The sequence below is a fragment of the Pieris napi genome, chromosome 3 (genome assembly GCF_905475465.1).
Source record: "Pieris napi chromosome 3, ilPieNapi1.2, whole genome shotgun sequence".
NCBI lineage: Eukaryota > Metazoa > Arthropoda > Insecta > Lepidoptera > Pieridae > Pieris > Pieris napi.
The window spans coordinates 973,158-991,758 of record NC_062236.1 but is presented as its reverse complement, the minus strand read 5'-3'; the positions used below and the strand labels follow the sequence as shown (position 1 = coordinate 991,758).

Sequence of the window (18,601 nt, the reverse complement as noted above, 5' to 3'; positions counted from 1 at the left end):
CATTAATGTTTTCTTTCAAACTTTTGCTTAAGACATCTTTCAAACAAAATAAGACTATTATTTAGGTATAAGCAGTGGGGCTCAACTCCACGGGCGCTAATTAAAGATTTAAGTTGGCCCCTGGTAGATAGTACCGGTAACCCCAAAGCTGGTGCTTTCCTCGCTAGACGAATAATTATCGCAGGAAATGCCGCCAGCGTCAAAGGTACACTTCCACAGTGACTAAACTACATATTTAAATTTGTTTTAATTTTCTATTTATTAATTATTATTACTATTTAGTTTATACTAAATATATAACTACTGTATATTTGTGTGTTGGTAATAAATGATTATTATCCATTTATTCAACTTATATATTTTTCAGTTAAATTAAGATTATGTTATTACTATAACAAATACTAGAACACGACCTCCAAAGTTTCTTGCCAGTTCTTCTTGCCCGCTCTAGACCCTTGACTTGCGAACTGGTGGTAAATGTAAATTTACAAGCTTCTGCTGGGCATATTCTCCTTTTTCTGCCATGCGATGTAAAGATCTTATTGGCCCATCTACCCACATATCTTATTTACCTACCTCCCATATCTACTCGTCTTTATGTCCAAAATAGCTCTAGAAATCTTTCTAGCCAGCTTTTCGCAAAGACTTTTTGAAACCCGCATTTAGAATTGAACAAAAATTTATGAAAAATGAAATAAGTCCTGCTTGATATGTAACATAAAATCATTTATTTTTTAATCAAAGGCAACTATATTGAATAATCAATAATCATATCAAATTCAGTATTTACAATCTTCTTACACTACAAAGTAATAATATAAATAATTAAAAATTAATTATATTTTGCTTATATCATATCTCGTGGTTTTTAAACAAATATTGGTCTCCGTGAAGGTACGAGAAAAAATTGGAGCTACAGTACAGTATTTAAATATTTTATTCTTTTACATTAAATTTTAGCACTACAGATATTAGGTCCTTTCACTGTTCTCTCTGTTTGTAGTTTGTTTCTTTATACTTGTATTTAAGTCTCTTTTTATAAATCATAAATCTTTGGAGCCAAAAGCTTAACTTGTTCCGCCTTAAGCTAAGAAAATTTCCCCTACCTTAGAACAATTAATAACGTTTATCAAAATTGCGTTGATTTTTAAAATTAATCTTTGTTTACACCGCCACATTGTCATAACTTTAACCAATGTTATTGCTGATGCTAACTTTCTCAATAATCTCTGTAATAAATCCGCATAGAATCAAACCGGCAACTCTCACGTTCCTTTGGTTTACGCGACTTCAATTCGCTTTATTTGCTAATTAGCAAAGTTTCCTCCTTTGACGTGACTAACTTCGTGGCTTCACTTCGAGCAAGTTACTGGCTTAAGTGGATTGTAGATAGTTTTTTAATTATTTTGCGTTTTTTTATCAAACATTGGGTAACAAATACCACCCAAATAATATTCGTTGCTTAAACCTGCAGCTGAGAGTCATCATCGGATGTCAAGGCAGAATACAAAATACCAACCGTATCACCTCGACGTCTGTCGTTCCACAACTGAGCGTGTTTTAAGTCAGTTTTTGCCACGCACCACCACTATGTGGAACCAGCTGCCCACTGAAGTATTTCCAAACCAATTCGACTTAGGGTCCTTCAAGAAAAGAGCGTACCAATTAATAAAAGGCCGGCTATGTTCTTGCGAGCCTTCTGGCAATGTGAGTGTCTATAGGCCATCAGATGAGCCTCCTGCCTCTTTGCCTCCTATTACATAAAATATAGTTTAATTTTTTTTATAACCCCAAGTTATATTATACAAAACATCACACTACATATTAATCAAAAGTTAATTTTTAGACACAACGCTAATCGCTCGAAATTTATTTATAGAACCAACAAGGCCTACATATAAAAAGAAACAAGTTGTAAAAACTCAAAAGTTGTAGAAAAATTACAAAATATATCATGTGATATAAAAATATCCAGATCATTTGGGCCTACTGATCATTACTTATATATATTATTATTATATTTACTACTGTCTAGCCATTCTGTTAAGTGGAGGGTATAGTATACCCTAAGTTAGAGGGCTTAGAGGAGACAATAAATACCTATATTATTCACGTGATAATGTAACGATGGACGGACTAGAACTGTTTGTTTTGTTGTTTTCTCTAGTCAATCAATGAACTCACTAAGATTAATAGGTATAAAGATAGTTTAAACCGAGTTACTCGACTTATACAAACACACTATGCGAAGAAGCTCTTCATAATAATTATCATCGTTAGTGAAAGCGTCGGGCGCCTGTAATGAACGAAAAATCGTTGATCTCTTGATGGCTCTCAGTCTTCACTGCCCTTCAATTAATGAACGGTTTAACTACGGTTAGATATAATTGCATGGGATGAGTACAGTTGTACGGTAGTTAAATTGTACTAATATATTTTGTAGAGAACTTGGACTTCGAAAAGTTTATAAAACGATTCATTTAATAAGAAATAAAGGAGAAATAACAGATTTAAAACGGTATTATAAATAGCCTGTTGTTACAGAAATGCCACGCAAAAAGTATTTAAATTAAAAAATAACAAACGAACCGGAACCGGAACGAAAGTAGTTTTATTAGTATTTGTTCTCATGTTGTCTTAATTTTGGATACAAAGTTTCAAACATCTTTAAGAATTGGATGTACTAAATACATTATATTTTCCCTCCGTTTTTGTCTCTTCCAGCGACGGTAGGCTAACCACAACGAGACCGCTTCGTTCCCCTCCATGTTTTGTACCTACTGAAAAAAAACTAAATTCACCCTTTCTGGACAGGCTCTAAGTGGAACCGGTTCTTAAAACGCCGGCAACGCACTCGCGAGCTCTCTGGCATCTAGTGTCCACGGGTGGCGCTATCACTAAATGTTTGGTGAGCCTCCTGCCCGGTTGCTCCCTGTTCTATAAAAAAATATCAGACAAAAAATTTAGGTAAACTGCACTATATGTACTAACAAATATTTTGTCGGTTCACTCAACGGACCTGACTATTTACCATAATGCATCATAATATCCCTTAAAAGGTTAGCTCTGGTACTAACCGATATCGTCTTCTGATGTCAGGCACACTGAGGCACTGCAGTACTGCCCTCCTTGCCAAAATATATTAAAAATCGCATTTTGTTTCCTTACAAGTTTACATAGTAAAGGGTTCTGCTATTGACTGCCTTTGTGAACAGCTGCATATAAAAGGACTAGATACGCCTTGTCATCATTCTTTAGACCAGTATTTCCTAATGTTAGACCCACGATCCACAGGAGGAAAATTCTAGTGTTAAGAAGGGGGCAAAAATTTATTAAATTTATTCTGTCTTTGAATTTCATTTTATTGTGTTTTGAAATTCTACTAAGTGTTTCACATTAACAATCCTAGTATTCTGAATAGTTTTAAGAATTTCAGAAAGACTTAGGTGAGGCATGATACAAAAAAGGATAGGAATCACTTTTATTCACACTGTATAGTGTGTATGTCACCGTAAAATTGTAAACACCGTTAGATTGTAATCTATCTCGCGAGATTATAAACTGTCGAAAGATTGTGAACCTCAGCTTACTGCTTACAATTTAACGTATTATTATTCGTTCATGTATCGTCATGTATAAAAAAAAAGATTCAAAGGTTGTTTTATTCTCAATCTATGAGTCCGATGTAATAATATAATCTTAATCTTCGAGGAGGAAAGACATGACATGGTCTTAGTAATGTAGTAGTGATTTCATAGGAAAAGTAATTTTCATCACTTTTATTTTAAAAACATTATTTTCACCAATAATCCAATATATAGTGTTTTAATAAACTCTATGGGAATTGTTTTCAAACGACAGTTTATATCTATTGTCAAATGTATAAGGATGTGTGGTACGATCAGTCATAAGGGAATCATAAGCTCTCATTGCGAGCCTAATGACCTATGTTAAGGAATTATAGTTGATAATTGATCTGAGGGTCTTGAATAATAAGATGTGCGAATCGTATGACACTTTTATTTTAACTGGGTAAGAGTAGTGGACTGTATATACATATTTGGACATGCCGGCCACCAAAGGACGCAGTCCTTTAAAATAAATAACAAAAGAAAAAATAAACACTTAACAAAATTACAAACTATAGTTCAATACAATTGTTTCACGAAAGACACAATAGTATGCATCAGACATTGTTTTTCATCATATTTAAATGGCTTATTGACTATTGTACATAAAAATAAGACAAACCGCCCACCGTAATATGTCTGCATACATAGTTTCATATAGCATTACACAACAATTCACATGTTATAGTCTATTAATATATGTATATTATAGCGTAGTACAGTAAGTACACAGGTATCTAACACAGTATATAATAATTTTTAAAAACATACATAACAGGTAAGTATTACATAGTTTGTATATTTTGTTTATTACATATTTCTAATAAGGTTTTTGTTAACAAAAAGTAAGTTGATATATAAATTGACTTTTTTCACTTTTAAATGACTAATGAACATTTATAATAATAAAGTAAAAATTAAAAATAAACTAATTATTTAGTTAAAATGCATATTTTTGATACAGGTCTTTTTAGCGTTCCGCTTCTACATTTGATCGATACTACCCGGGTCACATTGTCGGGACCGATATGCTTTTTAACTATTCTACCCATAATCCAGTTACCAGGAGGAACATTATCCTCCTGTATAACAACTACATCATCAATTTCCGGTTCTGAGTTATTTTTAACATTCCATTTGTACCTATTGTTTAGAATTACAAGATATTCCTTAGACCATCGGTTCCAGAAGTCAGTGACCACGTCAACATGACTTTGGTCAGCTACATTTAGCACAGGTGCGCCGATCAAAAAATGTCCAGGCGTCAGTGGGAAAGGATCATTAGGGTTGTCACTTAATACAGTCAGAGGTCGTGAGTTAAAGCAGGCTTCTATTTGAGTCAGCATAGTTGTGAGTTCTTCGTAAGTTAGAGTGGTATCGCTGATAACCTTTTTAAGGTGTGTTTTGTGCGTAAGACTGCGCAGTTTACTCTTTTTAGAAACATATCCCAGAGTCTTTAATTGTTTCAATTCATCCTTAAATTCAAATCCTTGAACTTGTTTATTGGAAATATCTAATAATTCATTAATTTCTTTTGTTGAAATATATTTAGTATAACACCGACGCTCATCTTTAGTTGATTTTAAATTTAGCCATCTTCTATCAGTGTGAAATAACTCTCAATAATTTATTTAAATTAGAAAACTTAGACGATATAAATTCTTCTTCGGACGTATATAAAGCAGTTAAAGATTTTATCTTCTCTTCTTCTTGTGTATCTTCGATGTCGACCATACTCAAATTTACATCTAATAAAGCCAGGCGGGTCCATTCCACTATAGTAAGTGATCTGATATAGCTAAAGCTTGTAGACCTCTTGACGTACAGTCGGCCGGGTTCATCTCAGAAGCAACGTGTCCTCATTGTTCGTAATATAAAATATTTAGTATATCAGATACACGATTACTAACCAACGTGTTCCAGTGACTTGGTCCTCCCCTTAGCCATGCCAGGACTATAGTTGAATCAGTCCATGCATGTAAGTATTCGTTAGATATGTTTAACACTTGTGATATTTCAGAAATAAGCTTGGCCGCCAACACTGCGCCACATAATTCCAGTCGAGGTATTGAAATCTGCTTCGTAATAGGTGCAACCTTAGTTTTGGCTGATATTAAATTGACATAAACCTTATCGTCTTCAATGACTTGCATGTATAATGCTGCACCATATGCTGTCTGTGAAGCATCTGCAAAGACATGTTCTCTGCCTTAGATGTGGAAGAATAACGTAGCCACCTCGGTATATTAATGCATTTAATATGTATCAAATTTTCTCTAAATTGTAACCATTCCTTTAATGAATCTCCTGTTATAGTGCTGTCCCAATCTAATCCAGTTACATAACTTCTGGATTATAAACTTTGCTATAACAACAACAGGAGCTATCCATCCCAAAGGGTCATATAGTTTTGCTACTTCTGAGAGAATCTGTCGTTTAGTGATAGGTTCTGTTACTATAGGCACATTTAGAGTATATTCGAATTTGTAGTATATTCGTATGTCTCTATTCCAACTCACTCCTAATACCTTACCTAGGTTATTCACCTTCAGAGGCAGTTCATGATCATCTCGTTTATTCTCACCGATATATTTTAGCATATTTTTACTATTACTGCTCCACTTTTGGAGCTCAAATCCTCCAAAATTAATTAATTTACACATGTCATTATAGATATTAATAGCATCAGCAACTGTTTCACATGACGTCATTAAATCATCGACGAAATAATCAACATCAGTTATATGAGCAGCAACAGGAAACTTCAATTTTTCATCATCAGCTAATCTCTGGAGTGACTTCACAGCGAGATAGGGCGCACATGCTGTCCCAAATGTTAATCTCAAAAGCTTGTAATGTTGTATTGGCTCACTCCATAGAACTCTTTGGTAATTTGTATCATCTTCTGACACCCTCACCATTCTAAACATTTTAATTACATCTGCAGTAAGGCAAATTTTATAAAGCCTCCATCTCATCAATATGTGGCGCAAATCTTGCTGCAACTTAGGACCAAATATAAATCATCATTGAAATATACGTTATTGACTCCTTTACACGAAGCGTCAAAGACTACACGAAGTTTCATCGTCTCCTTATCTTCTCGAAGAACCGCGTGGTGCTGGAGATAGACTGCAGTTGGACTATCAATTTCTGTAGGGATAATTTCAACCATATGATTTAAATTTAAATATTCGTTTATGACCTTATGGTATTCTTCTTTTAGTTTCTGGTTTCTTGATAATTTTTGCTCTATTATTTCAAACCTCTTAGCAGCAATTTCTTTACGATTTTCTTGCCTACACTGTGGATTTCCAGTCTTAAATGGAAGTTTAACCACGAATCTTCCTTCTTCATCTCTTATAGTTGTAATGTCATAAAATTTCTCACAAAATTCCTCTTCTTTTGATAGTCTCCTTTCCTTTTATAGTATTTGGTTCGTTCTCGATTTCCAAGAATTTCTTGAGCATCTCGTCTTTCTTATGTTGAACTTGCAACATTTGTGTCCGAAGAACCCGTTTCATTGAGGCAGCTTTCCTGATAGCACCCAACCTAGGCATGTTCTCTGTGCTAATAAGTTGCCCCTAGGATGTTTGATTATACCATCTAAAAGAATGTTACTGTATACGTCTGCTCCCAAAAGAATGTCAATTCTTCCAGGTGTTTTGAAGGCTGACTCAGCCAACTCTAAAGTTTCTAGGTCTGACCATTTAGGAGCACTAGGTTTGGTAGTAGGCAGAAGTGTTGTTACTGAACACAATACATATGCATTCACTCATATTACTGTCTTAGGATCGAGGCGAGATTTCACGCTAAGTGAAACCATGTATTTGATTCTCATTTACCCCTTTCCCACACCTGACACCCAACCACTTACTGATCGGCGCGTAAGATTAAGTAATTGTGCTGTAGCTTCAGTTATAAACGATGCTTGCGACCCTTGGTCTATTAATGCTCTAATAATATGTTTGCAACCATTCCTACTCTCTACTAATACCTCAGCAGTAGCTAATAGGACACTATTTTGACAATTTTCCTTGGAAAAGTTAGTTACAAAGTGTACATCGTTTGCAATAGAATTAAGCTTACCTTTAGTTTATTCAGTCATAGTACCTATCGATGTGGATTCTCCTTCTCTCGTAGTCACCGATCGATCTCTCTCGTAGTGTAGCAATGAATGATGACGACGCCCATATTTTCTGCAACTCGTTGGCTGACGACATCTGATTACTGAATGTGACGGGGTAAGACAATTAAAACATAATTTATTCTGCTGGACGAACTCTAGCTTTTCTTTTGTAGACATGTCTACGAACTCTTTACAATAATAGATGTAGTGTTTACCACTGCATAACACACATTTGACTTCCAGTTTTTTCACATCCTAGTGTATACCTGAATGAAAGGACTTAGGTTTAGCAATAGGTGTAGCAACAAGCTTAGGGTATGGTAATTTTACTCTGTGACTGTCTATCATTTCTAACGCTCAAAATCTAGCTTCTAGAAAATCCCGCAGTTCTGTCCACGTAGGTAATTCGGTATTACTCAAACTAAGTTGTTGTTCCCATCTCTTTATTGATTCATGGTCCATCTCTGATATTACTAAATAGTTAATAATCATATCCCAAGTGTCGGTTTTCACACCGAGATTTTCAATGTTTTTGGGCATACCGACGTAGTGTCTACCAATTGTTTGATTGAACTCAATGTCTCTGTATATATAACCTTCTGTGAAAATAATGTTCTTAAAATTGCATAGCAATTTAACCGTTTATTATTATAGCGTTTCACTAACTGGTTCCATGCCATTTTTCTTTCACAAGTACTTAGGAATTGTAAAATCTTCTTGTGTGGCTTGAAATTGTATTAATAGAAGCTCGTTTTAGGATCCAGCTAATTCTATCTGTAACTTCCTTTACATATGGCAGGTAGGCTGGCTGGCGGGGAACTGTTTGTGTCTTGTTTTTGTTTCGGTGATGCAGCCGGGGGATGCGCAGCTTGTTTCGGTGTAGCACCTGTTTGACATGTTGTAGTTCCTCCTCGAGGTGGGCAGCAACACAAAGACGTTGGGCTTCGAGGATTTCTCGATTTCTGCACGTTGATTAGCCACAACCTCGCATTCCAGGACTACGTGGGTGACTAATTCAACCCACGTATCCATAACAACGGTTGCGCTCCCTTTGTCAGCTCGGAGTACTACCAAATCTTCGTCCGCCTTTAGCTTCGCGAGAGCCTTAGTTTCAGCGAAGGTGAGGTTTCTTTTTGGCGGTTTGCTTGCTCGCAATATGCGCGAAAAGTCTTGCCGTATGGTTTCAGCCTCATCCTTCGGTATCGTATTTTTCAATATACATTCCTCTACGTAACCAACAATATCTTCGTGAGGGATTTTCGCGGTGCCGTTGCAAAGTTAAGCCTTTATTTAATACCTCGATGGTTTGTTTATCCAAGTTTTGTTTTGACAGATTGATGACAATGACATTTTGACTAGTATCGGGTGTGTCATTTAAAGTTGCGACGTTTGACAGGTGTCTATTGGTGTTCTGTGCTAGTTTTTCAAACTTTTTTATTTGTATGACTTTGCAGTTATGGAGTTAGTTGTGAGCCCGAGTGTTTATGCACTGCCTCCAATCTGTTTCCGCCAATATCTCACGCAGTTCCTCTGTTTCACTTTGTATTTGAATGTTTAGTCGTTGATACTCTGTTCTGTGTCCGGCGACAAGTTTAATTAACAATTTTCTACTAGATGTTTCAAGAATACTGGCGCCCCCAACTATGTCCTTTCTTGGAGCCAATCGTACACAGTTGTTGTTTTTCAGTTCGGTTTCAGCCAAACAACATCTTGATAATCCGACTTTAAAACCAAAGAAAAGGCGTGCTTCTACGTCGTCTTTGCCAACGCCCTCGACATCAAATGCTTTGAAAATCAATATAGAAAATTTACCCAACTTTACATTAATTACATCAACACCAACGACAACAAAAGTTACTACTATGTCACAATCTGCAAATAATATTGAAGAATTGCAGACTGAAAACACTAGTTTTCAATTTACTAACCATGCGGAAACTGCTAACGCACCAAGTAATAATACTAAAATGAGACAGTAATAGACACAAGCATGTCAAATGATGATGATGCGTGTAAAAATGCACCATCCACCGTAATGTCAACTGAATGTCGTAGTTATGAAGAAGAAAACAGTACTGAAGATCCTTGTGTACCAAAAACAACAAATTCATTACAATGGACATGTGAATATTCCTGGCTTAAAAATGATATGAGTACTAGTAAATGTGTATGTTGTGGTGGAAAAAAGCCCCTAAACAAAAGCGATAATAATAAAACTTCTAAGCCAGCTGAGACAAACCCCCTTAGCTTACCTATTAATCATGATCCTTTATTAACTAATAATATAACATATGTAAAAAGTAAAGAAGAAACGTGGGAATGTCCTGTTGGCCTCCTAAAAAATGAGAAGAAGAACACTAAATGTATTTGCTGTGAAGCTACAAAACTAGGTGCTGAAAAATCAGCGACATTAAATAGTAAACAAGCAGGAGTCTCAAAAAGTCAAGATAAAAACTGGGAATGCAATGTTTGCCTAGTAAGAAATAATAAACGTAATAGCGAATGCGTGTGCTGTGAAGTTGAGAAACCAGGGACTAAGAAATCAGAAATAACGTTAAATTTTTGTTTGCCTGTAACTACAAAATTTAAGTTTGGAATTAATTTAGATAACACAAACCATGACCCTACTAAAGAAATTGTAAAAGAAGTCACAGAAACAAACAACAATGAGCCCCCAAAACAATTTTAATTTGAGCTACCTCCCATTAATTCAGTAGCTGACGGTTTTGGCAACAATTTAGACGAATCTAATGAAAGTACTTTTAATAAATCTCCTCAGATAGAACAAAGGACCATAATTTTGGAAAAAGAAAGAGTTGAAGATCAACAAGTGTTGTTTGTATTGAAGTCACCAGTACCCCTAGACACTACATATGACCTAAAAACAGTAGCAGAACCAAGCCGAAAAGAAGGTTCTACCAAGTCACCAACAGCTTTGCCCAATGCTGGACAGGAGCGAAACTCTGCTAATTTGAATGTGCTATCACCGATAGTAGAAGTCATTAATGAATGTTCGAACCCAAGTACTAACACAAATAATTTATCTGCTCCTCAAAATAACACTTTACAGCAGAATGAATCAAGTAATGCTGGAACTTCGGGCCTCCTTCCGTTATTTCAGTACCAGAGAATCATTTGTTAGAGAAAACTTTGAATTCATTTCCACCTCAATCTACTTCAACTCCAATGTTTATACCTATTTGGATCAAGTATTAATCAGAATACAATTAATATTGGTTCCACGAATACGATAAATTTAAATTTGGAAATAACAAAATTAATTCAACAAATCTTTTAAATTTCGGAGTTCTTCCAAACAAATTTGAATCGCCGAAAATCGATTCGCATGATAACATAAATTCTGCAGTGGACACAGTGAATGGGAACATTATACTGAGTGGTAATGATACTAACACATTTCAACACAGCAACAAAGGATCTAATTTATAAAACACAGATAACTCTGTAAGTCAGTTTATTAGCATCAGCGGACTATTCTGAGCTCAACCACAAAACAGTAGTTGGCCTCCTTCTACTAATTTATTTTCAGCACCGCAGTCTCCCTACAAATTAATGAAATCAGGCATCGCATCTATTTACCTTTGGCCATTTAATACTACTCCAATTAACAACGTACCAACATTTCGTAACAACGCTCAGATACCGTCACCAGCGTTTGGTATGCTTTCTCTTAATGCCAATAATGCATTCTGGGTTTCTACGCCAAATTTTGAAAATCAAGCAAAATCAATAAACAGCATCAATGGTACACCAAGAGCGGCAGGAGGGCTTTTCGGACAACAATCTTAGAATTTTACAGAAAACAGCTTATTATTTGTCGAAATGTCCCATCAGATGGGACTTCAGCAGGGCTTTAATTTTTCTGCTGGTCAAAATTGTACTCCTTACGTATTCAACTTCTCTCAGGTACGGTATTGTTTCGATTAATATTATTAGCAATAAAATTATGTACATAGTCATTTTCAATTGGTGTAATTTTGAAATTGTTCCCAACATTAAAACAATACATATAACGAATAATTTTATCTGTCTTCATGGTAAACATAATCGACGGAGAATTAAATAAGTAGATGTCGCTATGTAAAAAAAGTACAAATTCATTACAACTAAAATGATTTGATTCAAGCCTAGCGCGTACAAGTGAAAACTGGAATTAATTGTTTGAACAAACAGTTTATAATAAGGATATATATTAATTGCAGTTTCAAGGCCACCAATTGTATCGCTTAGTATTTTATCATAAAAATGTATCAACAATAAATTATTAGTAATATAAAAATTAAATTTTTGCGTTTTAAGATTATACTCAAGAGTAAATCTTGGTATGAATTTGCTCAAATTGGGATGTTAAGAAAATGTGAGTTTAATATTTCTATACCGCTATTTAATAAGAATATGATGAAATTTTACGTGTAAAAAAATTAAAATGATTTCATAGGTTGGGGTAAAATAGCTCCATTAGTCCTTTCTTGACGACTCAGGAATATATTATGTTTAAAATATTTCGCAACTATCGTCTTTTATAGTATACTAGCCGTTTCCCGCCCGCTTCGCTGGTCGAATTAAAATAGGAAATAAATAAAATTTTATGTTTCATTATTATTATTTTTTCATATTTTTATTATGGTCTAAGATCCCGCTATACAACGACCTTCACCGAGATGCTTATTTAATGAAACTTATTTTATATATAATTTAATATGTCAATAAATATAATCCATATGGGTTGCCTAGCAAATTTCAGTCCAGAGTATGTTTAATTAATTTAAAAAAAAAATATTTTTTTAAACATTTCACCGGTATGATTATTGGATAAATTCTATACCAATCGAAAGTATGAAGCCCATAGAATATGCAAACGTTAGGTTGTTTTTAATCAATTAATTATTTATGTGTATATTTTTTATGTGACAGTAAAGTATATATACATCTTTAGTATAAAAGAAGGTTATAGTGATACATATATAATACTACCCTGATTAAAAATATTGATTGAAAAAAGTTCAAAAAATTTACTACATGCAAATTAAAAACAATTTTTTTTTTTTAAATATAAATAAATATACTCTGGACTGAAATTTGCTAGGCAACCCATATGTATTATATTTATTGACATATTAAATTATATATAAAATAAGTTTCATTAAATAAGCATCTCGGTGAAGGTCGTTGTATAGCGGGATCTTATACTATTATTCTTCTTTTTAACTTCCCGCTAAGAAAATTGAAAATTTTCGAAAATCAAGTTTTTAACAGATGTTGACGTTTTGAGGTTCTAGGAAGCCTCCCCGAATGTTTTCGCGGTGAAGTCCGTATGTATAAATTTTCATAAAAGTAAAACAGCAATAAAAAAATGAAGGAACGTTGGAATTTAAAAAATATATAGGCATAAACCATCTAGGCATCGAATCATCGCATCATCATCGCATCGAATGGTAGTAGTTTCATGTCGATACGATCAGTGGTTTAGGCGTGAAGGAGCCTCAAACGAAGACCATTTTTCTTATATATATATATAGATAGATCTACTTACGCCAGGCCAAACGATGACTCTTTTGTACCCCTACTGCTACTATTAAAGGCATATTTGGTTTTTTTTGTAAACCTTAGTTTTATCTGTTTAAATGAGCTGGTCCTGGCTCTTCCGGTCTTTCACATCGATATATCAACAAGTGCATTTCGATCTCTATAAGGAAGACTTCGATAAATTTTGTTCATTGTACCAAAGTGTGATTTTTTGTACGTTTCCAACCAACCCTTTAAGGCTAGCGGCCATGTCGCCGTTTCGCACCTTAGTGATGTATTAAAATGATTTTTGATAGTTGTACCATCTCGTTTACCGGTAAAAAGGTCATAAGGCCCCCATAGGGAACCAATTTTCTTTGACTTCTGCTCAATAATTTCTTTGTCAACGATGGTATACCCACATTTTTGCAAGCTGGTTCGTACTGATGTGGATGTTCTTTAATTTCAGTCCAAGCGGGGCCTACTACACTATTTTGCCACTTTCTCTGATTCAAAATTATTTGATCCTAAATTACGTGCCCAATCATCAAGTTCAGTTTTATATCGTCATGGGTCCTTGTCTACTTTTCTGATACGGTTGACTCGAAATATTTCACTTATAAATTGAGAATGGTATAGGCAAGGATCACAGCCGTTTGATCTTTCCGTACATAGTCCACTTCGATCTAGACTAGGGATGGACAGTACTTTTGTCAAACCTTTTTGAACCAAAAGCTACTTTTTGAGTAAACAGGCTTGATTTTCGTAACGATAGTTATAACTATTCAAAATTATGCGTTATAGTTTAGATGAAATATATAGGTGATAATTTTAAAATTTCCGTTGGCTGTGCTGTAGGTACAATTATTGCATATGACAAATGCATTATTGGACGAATGTATTTGCGGTGCTAAAAATAAATTTGTAGAAGGAGGCCAACTTCTGTTTTCTTTTCGTGGTTGAGTTCCGACTAGTCCGCCTGTTGGTTTAGGCTTGCTTTGGACGCAAATAAACTGACTTATCGTTAGGAGTAGAATTTTGACCAGCAGAAAAATTGAAGCCCTGCTGAAGTCCCATCTGATGGGATATTTCGACAAATAATGAGCTGTTTTCTGTAAAATTCTAAGATTGTTGTCCGAAAAGCCCTCCTGCCGCTCTTGGTGTACCATTGATGCTGTTTATTGCTTTTGCTTGATTTTCAAAATTTGGCGTAGAAACCCAGAATGCATTATTGGCATTAAGAGAAAGCATACCAAATGCTGGTGACGGTATCTGAGCGTTGTTACGAAATGTTGGTACGTTGTTAATTGGAGTAGTATTAAATGGCCAAAGGTAAATAGATGCGATGCCTGATTTCATTAATTTGTAGGGAGACTTTGCGGTGCTGAAAATAAATTTGTAGAAGGAGGCCAACTACTGTTTTGTGGTTGAGCTCAGAATAGTCCGCTTACGCTAATAAACTGACTTACAGAGTTATTTGTGTTTAATAAATTAGATCCTTTGTTGCTGTGTTGAAATGTGTTAGTACCATTACCACTCAATATAATGTTCCCATTTATTGTGTCCGCTGCAGAATTTATGTTATCCTGCGAATCGATTTTCGGCGATTCAAATTTGACTGGAAGAACTCCGAAATTAAAAAGATTTGTTGAATAAATTTTGTTATTTCCAAATTCGTCGTATTCGTGGAACCTATATTAATTGTATTCTGATTAGTACTTGAACCAAATAGGTATAAACATTGGAGTTGAAGTAGATTAAGGTGGAAATGAATTCAAAGTTCTCTCTTACAAATGATTCTCTGGTACTGAAATAACGGAAGGAGGCCCTGAAGTTCCAGAATTACTTGATTCATTCTGCTGTAAAGTGTTATTTTGAGGAGCAGATAAATTTTTTGTGTTAGTACTTGGGTTCGAACATTCATTAATGACTTCCACTATCGGTGATAGCACATTCAAATTAGCAGAGTTTTGCTCCTGTCCAGCATTGGGCAAAGCTGTTGGTGATTTGGTAGAACCTTCTTTTCGACTTGCTTCTGCTACTGTTTGTAGGTCGTATGTAGTGTCTAGGGAGACTGGTGACTTCAATACAAACAACATTTGTTGATCTTCAACTCTTTCTTTTTTTCCAAAATTATGGTCCTTTGTTCTATCTGAGGAGATTTATGAGAAGTACTTTCATTAGATTCTTCTAAATTGTTGGCTAAACCGTCGGCTACTGAATTAATGGGAGGTAGCCCAAATTAAAATTGTTCTGGGGGCTCATTGTTGTTTGTTTCTGTGACTTCTTTTACAATTTCTTTAGTAGGGTCATGGTTTGTGTTATCTAAATTAATTCCAAACTTAAATTGTGTAGTTACAGGCAAACAAAAATTAAATGTTATTTCTGATTTCTTAGTTCCTGGTTTCTTAACGTCACAGCACACGCATTGGCTGTTACGTTTATTATTTCTTACTAGACAAACATTGCATTACCAGTTTTTATCTTGACTTTTTGAAACTCCTGCTTGTTTACTATTTAATGTCGCTGATTTTTCAGCACCTAGTTTTGTAGCTTCACAGCAAATACATTTAGTGTTCTTCTTCTCATTTTTTAGGAGGCAACAGGACATTCCCACGTTTCTTCTTTACTTTTTACATATGTATTATTATTAGTTAATAAAGGATCGTGATTAATAGGTAAGCTAAGGGGGTTTGTCTCAGCTGGCTTAGAAGTTTTATTATTATTGCTTTTGTTTAGGGGCTTTTTCCACCACAACATACACATTTACTAGTACTCATATCATTTTTAACTCAGCAATATTCACATGTCCATTGTGATGCATTTGTTGTTATTGGTACACAAGGATCTTCAGTACTGTTTTCTTCTTCATAACTATGACATTCAGTTGACATTACGGTGGATGGTGCATTTTTACACGCATCATCATCATTTGACATGTTTGTGTCTATTACTGTCTCATTTTCAGTATTATTACTTAGTGCATTAGCAGTTTCCGCAGGATTAGTAAATTGAAAACTGGTGTTTTCAGTCTGCAATTCTTCAATATTACTTGCAGATTGTGACATAGTAGTAACTTTTGTTGTTGTTGGTATTGATGTGGTTAATGTAAAGTTGGGTAAATTTTCTATATTGATATTCAAAGCATTTGATTTCGAGGCCGTTGGCAAAGAAGACGTAGAAGCACGCCTTTTCTTTGGTTTTAAAGTCAAGGATTATCAAGACGTTGTTTGGCTGAAACCGAACTGAAAAACAACAACTGTGTACGATTGGCTCCAAGAAAGGACATAGTTGGGAGCGCCAGTATTCTTAAAACAGCAAGTAGAAAATTGTTAATTGAACTTGTCGCCGGACACAGAACAGAGTATCGACGACTAAACATTCAAATCCAAAATGAAACGGAGGAACTACGTGAGATATTGTCGGAAACAGATTGGAGGCAGTGCATAAACACTCGGGCTCACAACAAATTCCATAACTGCAAAGTCATACAAATAAAAAAGGTTGAAAAACTAGCACAGAACACCATTAGACACCTGTCAAACGTTGCGACTTTAAATGACACACCCGATACTAGTCAAAATGTCAATGTCATCAATCTGTCAAAATAAAATTTGGATAAACAAACCATCCAGGTATTAAATTAAGGCTTAAATTTTGTAACGGCACCGCGAAAAATCCCTCACGAAGATATTGTTGGGTACGTAGAAGAATGTATATTGAAAAATACGATACCAAAGGATGAGGCTGAAACCATACGGCAAGATTTCTCGCGCATACTTCGAGCAAGCAAACCGCCAAAAGAAACGTCACCTTCGCTGAAACAAAGGCTCTCGCGGAGCTTAAGGCGGACGAAGATTTAGTAGTACTCTGAGTTGACAAAGGGAACGCAACCGTTGTTATGGATACGTGGGTTGCATCAGTCACCCACGTAGTCCTGGAATGCGAGCTTGTGGCTAATCAACGTGCAGAAATCCTCGTAACTGTGAGGTTGCTCCGTGAAGCCTGTGAAGTGGCCAGGAGACTTCGGTGCTTCTTAAAGGAGCTAGGCTGGCTAAATTAGCCAGGACTTTACGGACACAACGGACTAATCATGAGTCTGAAACACTGTCACTAGACGTTAAATCTTTAACAACAGCCTGTGTAAAACCTCCAAAAATGTATTGATTGCCAAAAATACACAAACACAACCCTTTACCCTTTAGACCCATAGTAAGTCAAAATAGCCAAACACTTAGTGTCAATATTAACCCCTCTCAGGGGGCACACTGTGCAGTGCTTATATTAAGGACTCTTACCACGTTGTGGAAACATTGAGAGATCTCAAATTACTTCACAATGAAACCATGGTGAGTTTTGACATTGAGTCACTATTTACAAACTTACCACTAAATGACTGCCTAGATATAATTGCAAAAAGACTTAGGGATCAACAGAACATGTTACAAGATTATGTAGATATTGTAAAGCACTGTCTCACATCAGGATAATTAATGTGGAAAGATGAAAGTTCTATGTGCACTGTGCAGGTTGATGGAGTAGCCATGGGTTCTCCAGTGTCACCTATAGTCGCTGACATCATCATGGAGGACTTTGTGGAGAGAGCTCTGGCTAATGCCCCGGTTAAACCTCGACTGTACAAGAGATATGTCAATGACACGTTTGTAGTACTACCCAATGACAAAATATCTGCATTTCTAGGACATTTAATTTCAATACACAATAACATTAAATTTACTGTTGAACAAGAGAACAACCCAAGCAGATGGCACACTTGGTCTGGTACTGAAAAATCTAAGGATATCCAAGAACAATATGATAACATAATAGGTACATCGAAGTAAAACCAGTGTCGAAAAGTTACCAACAGTACCAGGGATAAAGAGAAATGACTACATTATAACTGAACAAATAAGAGATATGATAAATGAAAGAACTGAACTAAAAAATAAACCGAACAGAATTTGAAAAAAAGCGTATTAGGCAGCTGCATGGAAAAATAAGAAAAAATATCAAATAAAGTATTTTATCAACTCAAAATATTAGAAGAAGAAATAGATAAAAGGCGATCAGTTAAACGAGGAAACAAACGGATAAATAATACAAAACAATGGGGACAAACACTGAAAAGCCGTACAAATGCAACAATAACAAACAGAGATAATATATTGAGTATAGCGTCTAATTTCTACAAAGAACTGTACAGTTTGCAAAATCAACTACTAGATGTTAGTAATAGTGGTATCAGGCAAAGAAAGTGAAATCAGGCATGCCATTATGAAACTTAAATCTGCAAAAAGCCCAAACAAACAAGAAA

The 18,601-nt window shown here is 35.2% G+C and overlaps 1 pseudogene; it reads right to left on the bottom strand.

Annotated features, from left to right (window-relative positions):
- Positions 1 to 6,835: 6,835 nt before the first annotated feature.
- On the bottom strand, positions 6,836 to 16,352 carry LOC125063414 (annotated as a pseudogene).
- Positions 16,353 to 18,601: the final 2,249 nt, after the last annotated feature.